Source organism: Arvicanthis niloticus, chromosome 20 (assembly GCF_011762505.2).
Source record: "Arvicanthis niloticus isolate mArvNil1 chromosome 20, mArvNil1.pat.X, whole genome shotgun sequence".
NCBI classification, from domain to species: domain Eukaryota; kingdom Metazoa; phylum Chordata; class Mammalia; order Rodentia; family Muridae; genus Arvicanthis; species Arvicanthis niloticus.
Genome location: NC_047677.1, coordinates 31,633,644 through 31,651,152, shown reverse-complemented (window position 1 = coordinate 31,651,152; position 17,509 = coordinate 31,633,644). Strand labels below are relative to the sequence as shown.

Here is a 17,509-nt window from a genome sequence, read left to right as displayed (position 1 = left end):
CCTCCAAGCTTGTTTGGGTTTCTCCCATTCTGTAGCACACATTGCTTCTGTTTGTTTGACTTCTTGTGGAGAATCTAATATCAACTGTAATCTGAATTTCCTCAAAGAAAATTGACTGAATTCAAATTACGTGCATGTAACAAATACCATCGCCTTGCTAAATTGCTATTTACACCAGTAAATATGAACTCAGATGCCTGTGGTAAGGCTCAGTGCAATAGTCTTACAATTCTCACCTGCTGCATGAGCTAAAGGATGCAAATTGAAAATGCTAACTGTGAAGTGGTGGATGAGACAAATCTTAATAAGCACCTCTTCAGACTCCCAGTTTCACCTCACAGAGGGATGAAAATGCTCAGTGATGTTTTCCTCTCGCATCTTCTATAGAACAAACGGTTCATGAATTGGTTTGCCCAGTTGATTGGCATATAGTGGACTTTGCTTGAAAAGAGCTGTGGTCCCCCCCCATGTTCTGGCTAGTTTGATGTCAGCTTGACACAAACTAGAGTCGGTAAGATGGAGGGAGCCTCAATTCAGAAAAATGCCTTTGTAAGATCAGGCTGCAGTCAAGCCTGTAGGGCATTTTCTTACTTAGTGATTGATGTGGGAGAGTCCAGGCCATGGTGGGTGGCACCATCCCTGGGCTATTGGTTGTGAGTTCTATCAGAAAGCAGGCTGAGCAAGCCTTGGGAAGCAAGCCAGTAAGCAGCACCCTTCCATGGGCTTTGCATCAGCTTCTGCCTCCAGGTTCCTGCCCTGTTTGAGTTCTAGTCCTGACTGCCTTTGATGATGAACAGTGTCTTAGTTTCGGTTTTATTGCTGTGAAGAGTCACCATGACCAAGTATGAAGCCCGCATGGTTCAAATCACCCTCAGCACCAATGTTTTCCATGCTTCTACTAGTATGGCTTATTAAGCCCCGCTGAAAGTTTTCCATTACTTTCCTAATCCAAAGTTCCAAAATCTACATTCTTCCAAATAAAAGCATGGTCAGGCCTATCACAGCGATACCCCAGTTTTTGGTAACAATTTTTATTTTCGTTTGGGTTTTATTGCTGTGTAGCATCACCATGATGATGGCAGCTAAAATATTTAGTTGTGGCTGGCTTACAGATTCTGCAATTCAGTCCATTATTATTATGGTAGGAAGCATGGCAGCCTGAAGACAGACTGGGCTCTGGAGGAGCCAAGAGTTCTACATCTTGGTCCCAAGTCAGTCGGGAGGAGACTGTGTTCCACATTGGGTGACGTTTGAGCCTAGGAGACCTCAATGCCTGCTTACACAGTGACACACGTCCTCCAACAAGGCCACACCTACGTCAGCAAGGCTACACCTACTAATAGCACCACTCCCTATAGGCCAAACATTCTAACACATGAGTCTGTGGGGCCATACCTATTCAAACCACCACAAACAGTGATATGGACATGTAAGCCAAATGAACCCTCCCCTCCCCAACTTTTGGCATTGTAACCTAAATTAGGACAACTCCTAAGATCATGGCTTCTGTTGTACCATGGTGAACACAGAACTGACTATCCGTTCAGGAAGAAGAACTAGAGAAGAAATGTTATAATTGCACAATAAATTAATCAATTAGAAAATACTCATCAAGAAGGCTTGAGCAGCTTATCACTTTGTCTAATTGTAAGAGACCCAGGAGGTGAGACAATTTTTCCCTCAACTATTTAATCAATATTTACATTATCAGCTGAGGACATTCTGATGGCTTCCTTCTTTAGACTAAATGCCTTAAAAAAAAAAGCCTTCACTCTAATAAAAAAAAAATGGATTATTTGCTTTGAAAATTCTCTTTAATTCCAAAACTGGAAACTGGTTTTCAAGCTTTTGTTTATAATAATTTCTTTATTTTTATTATATGTGTATGAATGTCTGCCTATAAACTATGTCTGTTTACTATGTTGTGTACCACAAACATGCAATACCTTCAGAAGCTAGAAGAGGCTATCAGAATCCCTGGAACTGGAGTTATAGGCTATCATGTGGATGCTGGGAACTAAACCCAGATCCTCTGCAAAGCCTTGAGTGCTCTTAACTAAGCTGTCACTCAAATTAATTCTTTAAATTGAACTTTATTTTTTTTTTTGTCTTACCTATCTTTTTCATTCACAAAACATTCAATGAGCCTCATAGGTTAAATTAATGAGCAGTACTCTGACTATATTGGAGTGGAAGATCTGTGAATCCTACCTACATCTTGTTTCCCGTAGGGGCTTCTAACATTTTTTTTTTTTTATTTCTGTTTTAATTTTTGAGACAGTGTCTCACATGTCTCTGGCCAGCCTCAAAATCACTATGTAGGTGACGAGGACCTTGAATTTAGTATTCCTCTGCCTCTACCTCCTACCTGATGGGGTTACAAATGTGCATGGCATACCCTGTTTCCACTTTTTTTTTTTTCTTTACTTATTGTGGTGATGATCATAGGTAGTGTCTGGAGCATGTTGGGAACATGCTTTAACATTGTTTCTCATTCCAGAGTTCCTTTTTTATATTACATTTTTGGAGACAGGGAATTTTGTATCCAGGCTGGCTTTGAATGTCCTATGTAGGGGAAGTTGGCCTTGAACTTTTTCTGATCTATTTCCTGAGTGTCAAGGATACAGATGTGTGCTACAGATCCCAACTTATGCCGGTTCTGGGCTCAAACACAGGGTTTTGTGCATGATAACAACTAGCTATATCCCCAGCCTTCCCTGAAGAGGCCATTTAAAGGGCCCTGTGACACACCTAACACATGGAGAAGAATTGTTTGAAAGTGACATTATTTTAAAAGAACACCCAGACTTCATGTAGTATTGCCTAGATTTTTTTCCAGTTAGCATAGAGCATTTGCATTTTGACTCTCTGACTGACAGAGCCCCCTGAACATGTTTAAATGATGCAGGAACATTAACAGTGGAACAAATTTTGCTTCTTGAGGGGCTGGTCAGGTTCTCTGGAGACAAGTGATTACCAGAAAGAGCCAAAGGCTGAGTAGGAGTTAAAACCTGACATATTGAAACCAAAAAGAAACTCCATGCAGCAAATGTCAAGGAATTGACTTGAGCTCTGAAGTTTGAGAAGAAAGTGAACAGAAAGAGAAAAGAGCTTGCTGAAACCTCAAACCTCTCATCTTATGCCAATCAAAGGATTCGGAATATTAGCAAATTCTCAAGTGACCACAGTGCACGTTGGCTTCTCAAGTTGTGCACCTTCCTGAATCCTCTCCCATGTTTGAGAAAAATATGAATGAACTTCTCCCTGTTTATCCCCAGCATTGATTCTATTCTACATGGGATAAAGGCGGTGGGATCATTATATTAGAGCTATGGGAGAGTATGAGTATTTACATTTTATTCTCACCTCCCCAAACATAAGCAGGGCCATTTGAGATATGACATCAGGTGGGTAGACACTTACTTATTTAATCTAAACCCAGGCCAACTCTTGGGTATTTTACTACTGCTATGATATCAGTGCCCCGACCAAAATGATAGAAGATGGTTTTCCAGTTTTGTAACTTCATTAACTCAGTGCCTAATGAATGAGATTGATACATTTGGTAGCCTGTATGTATTATTAAGTATGAAACATACAAGTATCAAAATCCTATGTAGCTTTATAAGTAATAACCTAGCTCTTTGATTTTTTAAGCTGTAAGCCTCTGAATATATTCTAAACATTGAGTCTCAGAAAATACTTCAATATGGTAACTTTCCCCTATTCTTTTCTTCGTTGGCACTGGCAAGATTTCCAGCACTCTCAGAAGGCTAATCAACTTTCTCCACATGAATGAACTTAATCTTTTTTTTTACATTTTAAACTTGTTCTATACTCAGGAAATCTGCATTCCCAATCTATCTCATATTTGAGCCTGTGTGGAAGCTCCAACCTTGCTACAGCATAAGAAAGTTTCTCTCAAGGTGAATTGCATGAATTCGTTAGAGGACTTTAAAAAGTTGTTATTTTGGTGAATTCTTTTCCTAATTCCTTCAGCAGTATTTATTAAACACATAATATTATCTACTGACACTGTTCTAAGCACAGCAGTGTTTATTAAACACATATTATAATATTATCTACTGACACTGTTTTAAGCACAGCAGTGTTTATTAAACACATATTATAATATTATCTACTGACACCGTTCTAAGCACAATGCAACCTTAAACAATGCCACTAAACACAAACATGTAATTTGCTCTGAATATCTTTCCTCAACCAGGAAGAGTTGGCTTGTGTTACCACAACAAAGAAACCTGAGACTAGGTTAATTTATAGAGAACAGCAATGTAATTTTTCCATTTACTCGGGATGGGACAGTCAAGATAAGGACATAAGCACATTAGGTGAAGACCTGCTTTTATTGATGGTACTATCAAAGTATCCTTGTGTGGCAGAGAGGACAGAAATCAAAGGTGGCAAATACTGTGCCTCCACACAGCAAGGGTTTGGCAGAGTGATTGGTGGGACTGGAAAGATGGCTCAATGGCTAAGAGCACTTGTTACATAATTGTGAGGACTAGACTAGAACTTGAATCCTAGTTCCCATGATGCCTTTCTTCTGGCCTTCTAATACACACACACACACACACACACACACACACACACACACACACACACAGATACACGGATACAGACATACATGCAGAGACACTTTGAAGTGGAAGCCAAAGTAAACACCTCCTCTTTCAAGTTACTTCTTGACAAGTATTTTGTCATAGGATCGAGGAGAGCAATTAATATGCTTGGGGTCCATCTATTTTCTTGGTCTTTGCTGTGGACTCCTAGAGTTTTGCCAAGCGCCTATGTACTGTGAGAATTTAATCCTCAGATATTTTTTCCTTCACTATTTTATTACAAAAAAATTTAACCATCTAAAAAAGTTAAGAGTATTTTAGATGAAACGTCCATGCATTTCACCACTTAGATTCTATAATTAACATTTTATCACACTTGCTTTGCCAAATGCCTAGTTATTTCTCACAGGCAGGATATCAATTCGCATAATCATATCTATGTCCAAGGGCTTATAAGTGGTGAATAGGTTCCCTCACATGGAGGATTTCTGAAATGGGATGTAATCATGTGCTACCCATTTAGTAATTTTATAATTTCATGAGGGTCATTAAAAAGGCCATAGATGGGGAAGACATGACAAGGGAGTAGAGACAGAGGACAAGGGTTATGTCACTGACTTGGAAGATGAAGAAAAGTGTCAGAAGCACACAAATACACTCAGCTTGCAGAAGCAGAGTGGCTACAGAACATGTTCTCCCTCAGAGCTTCTAAAAAGGGTGATTCTCAACCTGTGTGTTGAGATTCCTTTGGGGGGATTGAACAACTTTCTCAAAGGGCCACCTAAGACTATCAGAAAACACAGATATTTTTATAATTCATAGCAGTAGTAAAAGTTACACTTATGAAGTAGCAACAAAATAATTTTGTGATTTGAGGCTCACCATAACATGAGGAACTGTATTAAAGGGTCACTGCATGAGAAGGGTTGAGAACCATTGTTCTAGAAGGAACATGGTTTCCTATCCTGCTTATATCCTAGAGAAGCTCATTTTGTATTGCTCATCTCTACAATAGTTAACTAAGAACTTCATGTCGCTCAGAACCACTGAATGTGTGGCCATTTCTCAGAGCAGCGAAAGGAAGCTAGCACACCCTGTGTGTTCCAGTTCATCTTAATGTTTTAATACACTTGAAAACACCTATGCAGTTCTCCTAGTCCCATAGTGGGCCTGCCTTCAGTGGGTTCAGTATCTGTTGATCGTTTTTATTCTTTTAAGGTAGAATTAAGTTTATAATTTTAGGGATAGGGAATGTAGCCATCTGCAATGATAAGCTGTCAACTCGACAGGATCCAGAATTAGCCTAGGTGAGTAACTCTTGGGGCATGTCTGTAAGAGATTTTCTAGGTAAGATTAATGAGGTCAGAAGACCCAGCCTGTGTATGGAGAATGTGAGATGAGAACCTGTATTCATCTTTCTCTGTTTCTTGATTGCAGATGCACTATGACCAGTTGCCTCATGCTCTTGCATCCATGATAGCCATGATGTTTGATACCCTCGAGCTGAGTCAAAGTAAGACCTTCCTTCTTTAAGTTGTTTTTGTCTGGTGTTTTATGACACTAACAAGAGTGATAAACATCTCTCTAAGAAGTTTCTTTATTCCTCATTTCCCCAGTAACCACCATCATCACAGTAACCATCATCATCACAGGTAACCATCATCAACACAGGTAACCATCATCAACACAGTAACCATCACCACAGTAACCACCACCACAGTAACCACCATCACCATCATCACCACAGTAGCCATCATCATCACCACAGTAACCATTATCACTACAGGAACCATCATCACCACAGTAACCATCATCATCACAATAATCATCATCACAGTAACCATCATCACTACAGGAACCATCATCACCACAGTAACCATCATCATCACAATAATCATCATCACAGTAACCATCATCACTATCACAGTAACCATCATCATCACAGTAACCATCATCACCACAGTAACCATCATCATCACAGGTAACCATCATCAACACAGTAACCATCACCACAGTAACCATCAACATTACCACAGTAACCACAACCACCACCACCACCATCATCATCATCATCACCACAGTAGCCATCATCATCACCACAGTAACCATCATCATCACCACAGTAACCATCATCACCACAGGTAACCACCATCATCACAATAATCATCATCACAGTAACCATCATCTTCACAGGTCATCATCATCACAGTAACCATCATCACCACAGTAACCATCATCACTACAGTAACCATCCTCAATTTCCCTCTGTTTGTAATTTCATGTCAGTTAAAATGTGGTACAAATATTATTCCTGTGTGTAAGTTTTCTCTCATTCAGAACAATGTTTTTTAAGCTTGTTCATATTATTGTATAAATCAATGGTTCATTCCTTTTGATGGTGAGTAGTATTCTATTTTATCAACATTATAATCATACTGACCCATTTTCTGCTTGGTTGATACCTAGACTGCTTGTTAGGGTTAGTTATTATGAAGAAAGATGACATGGGCATTCTGGTGCAGGACTTTTTTATTTTTATTTATTTAATTTTTTTTTTTTACAAACATTTGTCCTCACGATTTATGGCTAAATTTCTAGAAAGATAATTTCTAGACAATAGTTAAATTTTGTTAACAAACTCCCAGAATTTTTATACTTACTCGTCTCACATTCCCCTTCCCCCCCCAGCATTTAATGTTGGCTGTCCTTTTCCTACCCTCTCCCCCCTCCCTTTTTTATTTTTTTTTTAAAATATTTGAGAAAAATTCTCCTTATGTAGTTTATGAGGCTGGCCCCAACAAGTGTGTTGTTGCTGCATGAAGTATGGAACAGGGTTACCCCACATAGACCTTAATTTCTATCTCCTTTGTAACCAGTTATGTTTGTTAGCCTTTGGCTACCGAATAGCTCAACTTTTTTTGTAAATCAAAAAATTTTGCCCATCAGGAAACTTAAATGGCCCTTTTACTTTGATGCTAAGGACGAGCTCTGACGCCATGAAGAGTTTTGGTAAAGGGGAGTTTCCGGGAGCTACTCGAACCTCAGCTACTAGCTCAGAATTTTTCTCCCGGTTCAAAAATCTCAAGGCTCCCAGTTCCTTGAGAGGAGCAAATGAGCTCCCGGCAGCCATGGGAGTTGTGATTTTAGCCATACTAAGATGGGAACTAAGTTTTTCCTTTCCTTTGAAAATATCTCAGCCACGTGTGTTATCACTTCCTTCTTTTGATCCGGGAGCCATGTTAGGTCTCCTAAGTGGAGAAAGGACAATAGTCAACATAAGAAAACAACGGATACTGAAAAGGTCTTCAGAGGGAATCCTGTCAGAAGAGCTCACTTGGAAGATATGAAGAGATATTCTATAGAGGTTGATGTGTTGTTGAGACAGGCAGTGTCTGTATCTTTATCAGGCAAAATCCTTTGCCCTCTCGAATTTGGGAGGAATCTACCGGTTTTAGATGCCAACCATTTAACGGAGACTTCTTTCAGATGGGGGCGTGATTTTGTTGTATCACCAGCGCCAGACATGTGGCTTCCTTCTTCCCTTTGTATCTAGACTTGTTGTGACCCTTCAGGGCTACATAAATGTAGCTCTAGGCAAAGTTTTGAGCACAAAGTGTTCATGAACCAATTCTCTTTCCTGCCACAGTGAAGAAAAATCTGTTTTTTTTTTTCCCCAGAAGAAAAGACATGTATCTATGTCTACCTCCCTGGAGGGAGAATAATGCATTAGAAAAAAAATAGGGCGATGATATTTCCTCCCTCTTTTTTGGAGCCTCTCCTTTTTACCACTTGTCTCAGCTTCTCTTTGAACTCAACAAGGCCTTTTCCTTAAGCGCGAAAGCTACCCTCCAACTTCGGTGCCTAAAGAAATGTATTTCACATTTAAAGGTATTAGGAGAATCAATCTTGTGATCTTTACCAAAACCCTTAAAGGTAAATGAAGTGTGCATACCAGGAGTAGCTTCTCTGTGATTTCAAATCCTCGGATCCCACTGCTCAGCGCGGAAGCCTACTGGTCTCACCTCTGGGGTAACAATTCAAAAGCGATGCGTGTAACTCTAAGAACATGGTGCAGGGCCGGCTGCTGCCACCATTTAGCTTGTGAAATAAATTTCCTATTTTTAGAATCTTCTGTCACATTCAGAGAAAATCTTCTCTCAGCTAAAAACTTCTGACTTTTGATCAATAGCGCATTCCTTAACCTTTCAGTCTTGGCTTTTTCCTGCATTGCGCATACTTAATTGGGTTGGGCTTATGTATTTGTGTGCGAGGTTGAGGTTGGGGGCAGCTGGAAAGATAGATAGATGCTTTTTTCTCTCAATTATTTTCAGGCTATTAAAGTTGACCGAGGGAACCATTTAAAAATTTCAAGAGGAGAAACCCATTAAAAATAGTGACCTTGTGCTTAAACCATAGGATTAAAATTTTAAAGTTGGCTCTGTTGAGTATTAGTCTTCAATATCTTTCCTACATTCTGGAAGCCTTCTGCCAGACAAATGCATTGCACGGGAGTCTGTTTTATATAATTTTAAATTCTTTTTCTAGAATAAAATGCCCAAATAAAGCCGAATTCAAGCTATCAAAAGGAAAAACTTCTGGGAATTCAATATTTTGGTTGTAAACTTACAGTCACCAGCTGACATTTCCTAGATTTTGTACAGATGTGCGTATGTGAAGTGATAGATAAAATATCAATGAGTTTCTGAACTTAAAAGAATGCATGCATTCAGGCAATAGGTTGTATGATGCTTTGTATTGTGTTACCTTCAATATATAAATCAGAGGTTATGTATTCTCTTGATGTTGTTCTAGTTTCAACTGTTTTATTTAGTTGTCCCAGTAGGTAAAGTACTACTTATTAGACAACGACATAGGTAGTCTATATCATTGATTGAAAGTTATGGGAAAAATGAAGATAGGGTCAAGGAAGAATAATTTTTTTCCCCTAGGTTCCAGTTGTAAGTGCAAATCTAATGTGTCATTTAGAGAAGCCGTGATTCCCCAGCAGAGGAGCAATGGCTTTTGGGCATTGTGATACTAAATTATTATTTGATTGGCAGGATTAATTTAGAGTGAAAAACTATTTATCAACTCATGCTCACAACTAAGCAAGACATGGTTTTTCTATAAATCTATTTACTTTCTGGCTTCTGAGTTGATATTCTCCAAAATGATAGAGATTTAATTTCTATCAGTTGAGATTCTTATCCTGCTTTTTTTTTCCCCCTCTGGGAACAGAGTCTAGGTCCTGTTTATTTGAGGACAGACTAATATCTAATATCTCATGGATTAACACTCTGGCTTCTTTCTCTCACACTTCCAAAAATATCTAGTGTCTGAGATGGGAGGCATTGTTCCTTTGGTCTTATAGTCTCCCTAATGGTTTGTCTTGGCAGGGATTTATTCTCCACACAGTGTAGAGGGTTGGAGCTCAAAGCCAGGAAGACTGTGGCCATCTACTAATTGCTCCATCAGCCTGTCCACTGAGGCGTTGACTACAGAATGGCCACTTTGCTGAATGCTAGCGAGGGGTACCACACAATGTTGGAGACATTTTATTGGTCAACATTCCAAAGTATCGTTGATGTAGAGGTAGTTGGTTGCATAAGAGGTGGTATGGAGAGGTTGTAATAGGGAGGGTGGGTGTCTGAGTCTGCTGTAGACAGAACATGCAGAACACAGACAGCTGGCCCTGTATGACTATTCTCCTGCCCCCTCAGCAATATATCATCATTTTAGGGAGAGATGCTACATCCTCTTTGAACCTGTAGCCACAAACCATTTCAAGCACAGAATGAACTTCTCTTCTAATTCCAGTTTTGCCCTCAACAGCTTTCAGACCATTTCTGTCTCCACATTCCTTGCATTCAGTGGCAGTGACTGCCTTAGAATCCCATGGCTGCTTCTCCTACTTAATGAATATGTTTCTCCTTTCCAATGGATGCGTCTTCTTTCTGCTTCTTGTGTATCATTCCCCTTCTTTAGCACCCATGCATTATATATTCAGCATTTTCCAGGTCAGCCCTTGATTCTCTTGACCTCGGGACTCTCCAGATTTCCCATCGAGGACATGGTAGTGAGAATGCTGCCTGGATGCTTCATTGGTTCCTCATGCAAGTAAAGATCAGTTTTGGAACTTTTAGGAATAGGGTAGTGGCATTCTGGGAATATCTATCTATCTATCTATCTATCTATCTATCTATCTATCTATCTATCTATCATCTCTCTCTCTCCATACACACATACAACACACACACACACACACACACACACACACACACACACACGTGAAGCCTTGGGCTTGACACCCAGCATTGCATAAACCAGATGTGGTGGTATATTACTGTAATTCTAATATTTGAGAGGTAGAGGCAGGAGGATCAGAAACTTAAGTGTGTCTTCAGCTATAATACATGATGAATCTGAAGCCAACTGAGGGGTACATGAGACATTGTCCCAAAAACAAAAAATAAAAAAGCAAAGATTATTTTTCTTAAGTTCATACTGTGTGTATTACCCAAGTTCTTTAAGATAATCTTTATCAGAATTAATCCTCATCTTCTCACTCAGAGCTTCATCCCCAGTGACCACTTCTCTAAACCTTCTAGAAATTTCTAGACCCCCTCCCCCGAGACTCTAGAAAACATTGTCAATTACAATGTGGTGTATCCAAGCCATGTGCTAGATATACACTGTTCAACTGTGGGAGTAGAACATGCAACTATTCTTTATGTTAACTAACTAAGCACTTGGTTGCACTAATTAATTTGCTTCTCACAAAAACCTGTTATGAGTTGAATTGTATCTCTCCTAAAAGATAATGAAGTCCTTCCTAATCCTCAGTTCCACAGAATGTGACCTCATTTGGAAATAGAGTCATTTTTAGAGCTAATTGAGTAATGTTTGCTCATCAGGATGGGTGCTGGTCCAACACAACTGGATTATTTCTAAAAATGGAGCCTAGACCGAGGGACAGACATAATGCAGAAAGAAGACGGAGTAAAGAGACTCACAGGAACAGTGCCAGGGTGAAGAGAAAGCCAGAGACTGGACTGACAGATCTACAAGCCAAAGATTGCTAGCTAAGAGGAGAGGCAGAGGGATGGCTCAAACACAGAACCTTCATGAAGGAGTGGTCCCATGCTTAATGTGGAACTTCTAGCCTGTGGGACCGTGAGCCAAGGCATCTCTGTTGTTGAAGCACACAGTGTTTGGATCTTTGTTTTGGCAGCTTTAGAAAATGCATACCATCTCTGAGGGATCTATTATTGTTACTTCCATTTGAAGATGGGGCAACTGAAACACAGAGGAATGAAGACTTCGGGAAGTGAAAAGATTATGAAAGGGTCTCCAAAGGAATGGCTCTTAACTAGAAAAGATGAAATTCAATGGAGGAAAATGGGTGAGAACACAGGTGCCTACTGGCTGACACAGGGAAGAGACTGAGCATGTGTCTCCTTCGTTGGGAATCAGCCATCTCCACCACCTGCTCCCAGGGACCCAGCAACAGCAGAGGTCATCCCCAGCTGCCAGGATATGATGCAAGCCCGCTGTTGCCAGGAGTCTAGATTCTTGGGTGAGAGCAGTATAATTTAAACCTGAAAAAAATGTGCTTCACTAAAAAGCCAAAGCTGGGATTCAGGGATCCCTAGTTAATGAGGTGTCCAATGGAGAGGGACAAGTCAGGAGCCAGCTACTCTGTCATCTGTGATTCAGGATGGAGGAAGATGCTTCTGTGCTGTATCCTCACCTACAGACTGACTCTACAGCTTGGCAGTGTATGCATGTGTCATATATGCACATGTACACACACACACACACACACACACACACACACCAGGCCAACTGTTTTGTGAGTGTGAGAATGACAGACAAGAAGAGCAAGTTATCTGTGATAAAGAACTTTGAGTGGGATTTCAGTCCAGTTATATAAATTACAGGCCCATGATGTTCTGGATGATCCTGGGGATAATCTACAATAGCCGAGTTTTCAATTCTGGATGGCTTTCCTAAGTCTATAGTAAGTACGCAGATCAGGAGATATCATCAAATAGGGCATTCAAAATGTCAGTCAGAGGCAACTGTAGTACCTCAACTGAGGACAAAAAAAGTCACATCAACAAGTCAGAAGCTTATAAACCTCCAGCAGATACCAACTGGGGAAACTGAGGCAGCTAGCATTCCCCATTGAGAGTGGTCCAGGTGGAGGATCCTCTCTGTCCTCTCCATCAATAGGAAGATAATTATCTTCCTGTTTCCCACGCCTATAATACTCACTATTATATCATGGGAAAAACAATAGTGCCCTCTGTAGGAGACAAGAGGCTTCTCCTCAGAGGATGCTTTGAGAAAAAAAAAATGTTTCAGTCTGAAATGGGAAGGAGGCAATCCTGTTTCCAGAGCCAGCTTTCAGTGGGCTCAAATGACACATGGTAATTTACCAATATAATATATGTTACAAATGGTCACAGATGCATAAGAGAAAGTAGCCAAACTAGCCCTGCTAGATACTGAGGAACTAGAAGGTCTATGTGAATTTATTTCTTTGATAACTTCAGGGCATTATTACTGTTTGCCCCCTAGTAACATCAGTGGCTCTCAAAAACAGCCCCAAAACAATAATAAAACTCCTTTGAGGTTAGGTTCATCAATTGGAATTTTATGGAATTTTCTTCTCCATTTTCTTCCCATAAACTAATGATGCTTCTTTTTTTCTTTAAGAATATCTTGAAGATTAGGTATGTGACACAGGAGAAGTACTTAGATTAGGCTTGAGAATGTGATATTAAATGGAAGAAGAAGAGAGTAGAAACAAACTCAGGTGTTAAATGCTCAGATTTATTCCTGCCTTTCTTCCTCAGCTAGCACTTGTTCCACAGAGTGAACAAGCCATCCTCTCCAGTCTCATTTGTCTATATTTGGCCACGGTAATCATGGTGACTAAGGCCTTCTGTCAGTTCAGGAACCTTTGCCCATGTTACTGGGCACCACATACCAGTCTAGGAACAGATGACCACTGGCAGGTCATTGTCCACATAATATACCCATGATGCACATGGTGAGTGTGACAAACAGCATTGGTTCAGTAATGCATACTGAAGCTTTCAATATCTACAACATGCAATGCTGTAAATATTATTTCTCTGTTTGTTAGGAATGGTTTGAGCATCCTCCATCCTTAGCTGGCTTTCAAGGTCAGTGAATTTTGTAGAATTCTTTGGCAAGAAGCTGCTGTGAGATGAATAAATTTATGTGAAAATGAATTCAGCCAGCTAGTTATTGAACAGGATTTTTTTTTTTTTATTGGATGTCCAGATGGAAGAGTCAGGAAAGGCAAACACAGATGTTAAACAATAACCCAATGAAAAGAACCAATTTTCCAAGCTTTAGACTAGGGGAAATAGTAACTTATTCTTTAAACAGGAATTTTCAAAAGCCAAAAGGGATGGATGGTAGGATGTTGGCTTTGTTGAGATAGAAGAAACAAGTACAGAGTCAATCTACAAGGAGAAAGGATTAGCTATGTGGACATAATTAAACAGGAATACGTATCTGTATTTCTTGCTGAGGTATGGAGTACTTAGGATGCTGTGAACAATGACTCAAACAGAAGAATGTACAAGGCAGGTTTGAGTGAACCTTTTTTTATATTATATTCATTACCTCATCCAAAGTAACCAGCTGCAGCAGAACCAAGTCTCTTCAGTAGACTGAAGGTCTCAAGGAAAAGAAGTAATTGTATCTTGGGTGGTCCACAAAGCAAAGGATAAAAGTGCCACCTGGTTCTGTGGTTGTATCCTGATTTATCTAATTTACCCCCACCCCCAAACCAAAAGTGGAGTCCAGTGCTTTCCGATGATAAATTCAATATGTCAAAGTAGAAATTGCATTTCATCTGTTTTATGGAACACAATTTGGTTCTTGTAAGAGCTTTCCTGAGAATCTTATTGATCCTTATTTCAAAGTTAAGAATTACTCCTGAGACTTGGTGAACCGCCTTGCTGCTTCCTGTCCCTGACTTTTTATCCCTGGGATCTATTTAGCCACAGGGCTTTTAGTTTTTTCTATTTGTCCCATGTATTTATCAGTGTGAAATATATTCCCTTTTTCACCCTACAGACACACATGCACACACGCACGCACGCACACACACATGCACGCACGTACACACACATGGACACTCACACCTGACTTATGAACAAGGCACACTTTAACTACTTTGTGGTAGTGTTAGGAGGGTGGTATTTGTATGGCAGAAAGAACTAACTTCCAAGTACACCTTGGACACCCAGTTCGGAGATGCTTCTGAGAGTTTCAATACTTTTATTACTCCTGGACCCACTTACTTGACACCCACAGTTATCTACTTTTTTCTCATTTGCTCCAAGCCTTGAAAGCTCACGCTCTGGGCTCATCTCTAGAGCAGCCACAAGCTTCATCCCCCTTATCTTCCAGCTCTGGCTGCCGCTTCTAAAGAGTCTCACCCAACTTAGCCCTGGCCAGGGTTGAGAGGCCGGATGGGATGGGAACTGGAAAGATTGGCTCACTATATCACTTTCTCATCTAGATCAATGTTCAGCATTTGCTTAAATTGCTGGTATTTATCGCTACCTGTAAACTTTCTAAGTAATCGCTACTATATTAAATGGGCTTTTATATCACGCATGCTCTTTGTAGCCATGTAAACTCGTCATCAGAAATATCATGCCTCCTTACCAACGAACAAGTGGATGAGGCTAACAAAAGGAAGGTAAAAGAGATGCTTTGCCCTACTCCTTCAAGTTGGCAGTGGGTCAGGTGAAATGGGAATCATTCTAGTATCGAATGAGGTGCTATGCTAAGCTAATCTGTAGCCCACTGACGAGTAACAGGTTAAGTCCTACAGGGATTTTAACAGCTATTTGCTCATTTTGCTACATACCAAACTTCAATGTCTGTGGGTCCCCAGCCAGATAAGGGACTGTAGAGTGATGCCGATAGCCTGGATAGCTCTCAGAGAGCACAGAAGTGTGGCCGATCCCGACCCAGATCAAGCTTGGTCCTACTCAATCCCATAGAGACAAAGGCTGAGGCATGATAAAACCGGTTTAGGTTTCTGCTCCCCCTAACCCCCCCAGAGAACTGACTTCTCAGAAATCATATGATCTGCTAATCTAGTGGATAGCTTAGAGGGCCTTTGTCTCCTAAGGAGCACCTCCCCCCTTATCCCTTTCCTTCCCTCCCCCCTGACTTGTACTATATGGTTAGACCCACTATTTCTATAAAAGAGCTATCTTCCTACACAATCTCCTAGGTCATTTATACTGCCCCTCACCCCAGACCCTGCTTCCTAGCTCCTCCGCACTCTGAGGCTGCTTGGTGGTGCACAAGGGCTGATAGGGGCAGGGGCACACAAATGTCAATCTCTGGGCAAGCCTTCAGTCTTTCAGTGCTGCTGAAAGAGAAAATTGGCAGTCGTCACGGCCCTCTGGTTCCCCACCCTCCCAGGTACTGGGACGACCCAGTTCCAAGAACAACCACAAGATGGACATTCCCAATCGAATCAACTGCACCTGCACTTGTAGCCTATCAATCAGCCAGAAAATCAATACCTGATTCTGCTATTCTCTCTCTTTTTTTTAAATTTAGAAATACCCATTGTGGTTTGGCCCATCCCCCCATACATTCTTTCCCAATCACATAACGCCAAGGCATGGACATCTCAGCTTTCATTTTTTTCCTTTATACATCCCAAACCTTGAGCCTCAACACTGTTCTTCTACCCTGCTGTGTCAGGGCAGATAGTGATCTGAGCTTGATTTTGAAAATAAACCTTCTTGTGTTTGCATCAGACCTGAGTCCTTGGTGGTTTTCCTGGGGTCTCATGAATCGGGCACAACACTGCAGTTCTTTGCTCTTCCAAGGGAAGGAAGAGCAGAAACTTACTGAGATGCTTATTAACCTAGATTAGCATCTTTAGGTGACTGACTCCAAATTAAAAAACAAAAACAGTAACAGCAAAAATAAACAAACAAAAACTTCCTGGAATTTTCTGTCTGAAATCTGTCAGATATCACCATGTAGCCCAGTCTAGAACATCCATAATATATCACCAAGCGACACTATTTTGGTGGTAGATTTCATTTAAAGTTTTCTAGTCTTTTCCACCAGGACTTCAGTACTGGTGTAAGATAACGAGCTAGTGGAAAATCATCCTGCCCCTGGCCTGACTCTTAGCTCCTGAGGCTTGGAAATCCCTGCCCCAGTGACTCAGCATTAAGAGTCAAACAATGATTCCTATGTAAGATACTTTTTCACTTACTGGGCATGCTCCAAAGGCCATATAAAAGCTACTGTGTCTCTTCCTGTTCAGAGTGGCCACCATTCTGTATCTCTTCCCAATAAATCTCTTGTGTGTCTTTTATTGGGTGGTATGACTTTGTGGTATTTTTTTGGCTCTGACTTGCCAAGATGCCCTTGTAGTGGAAAAACCCTTACAACTGGGTCTATTTTATGAGACTTCTTTTGGATAACTGGAACAAAACTCCATTCAATGCAGAGACTTCTTTTGTATTTTAGGATTGAAGAATGAGATGTTGAGACAGGGTTTGGACATGTGAGTGTGGTAGTAATTTACCAACAGATTCAGCTGATAACATTATCAGCACTGGGTCTCTTTGTTCTACAGGGGTATTCTCAGATCCGTTATCAATAGTGCTTCTGCTTGGGCCAGACCCATCTCTGGAGAGGTATGTCTAATTTCATGAGTAAGCACTCAGGACCTAAGCTACGAGTAGGTTGGGGGACTCACGATTTAGTGCACAGAGATACATAATTATATTGGCTGCTTTGTGAGTCAACTTGACACAAGCTAGAGGAAGGAGCCTCAGTTGAAAAAATGCCTCCAGGAGATTCAGCCATAAGGCATTTTCTCAATTAGTGATCAA

General features: G+C 40.6%; 1 long non-coding RNA gene across 31 annotated transcripts in view; it reads left to right on the top strand.

The window, feature by feature from the left end:
- The window catches only part of LOC143435157 (uncharacterized), a 156,010-nt gene that overhangs the window by 61,426 nt on the left and 77,075 nt on the right, over positions 1-17,509 (top strand). For 21 of the 31 annotated variants that reach the window (XR_013105198.1, XR_013105195.1, XR_013105194.1 and 18 more), the window contains one exon: positions 6,021-6,096. This is a non-coding gene — a long non-coding RNA (uncharacterized LOC143435157). Of the gene's footprint in view, positions 1-3,842; positions 3,927-6,020; positions 6,097-6,199; positions 6,240-11,497; positions 16,908-17,509 lie in introns of those variants that run through there. The other 10 variants (XR_013105180.1, XR_013105186.1, XR_013105175.1 and 7 more) reach the window with 6 other exon arrangements.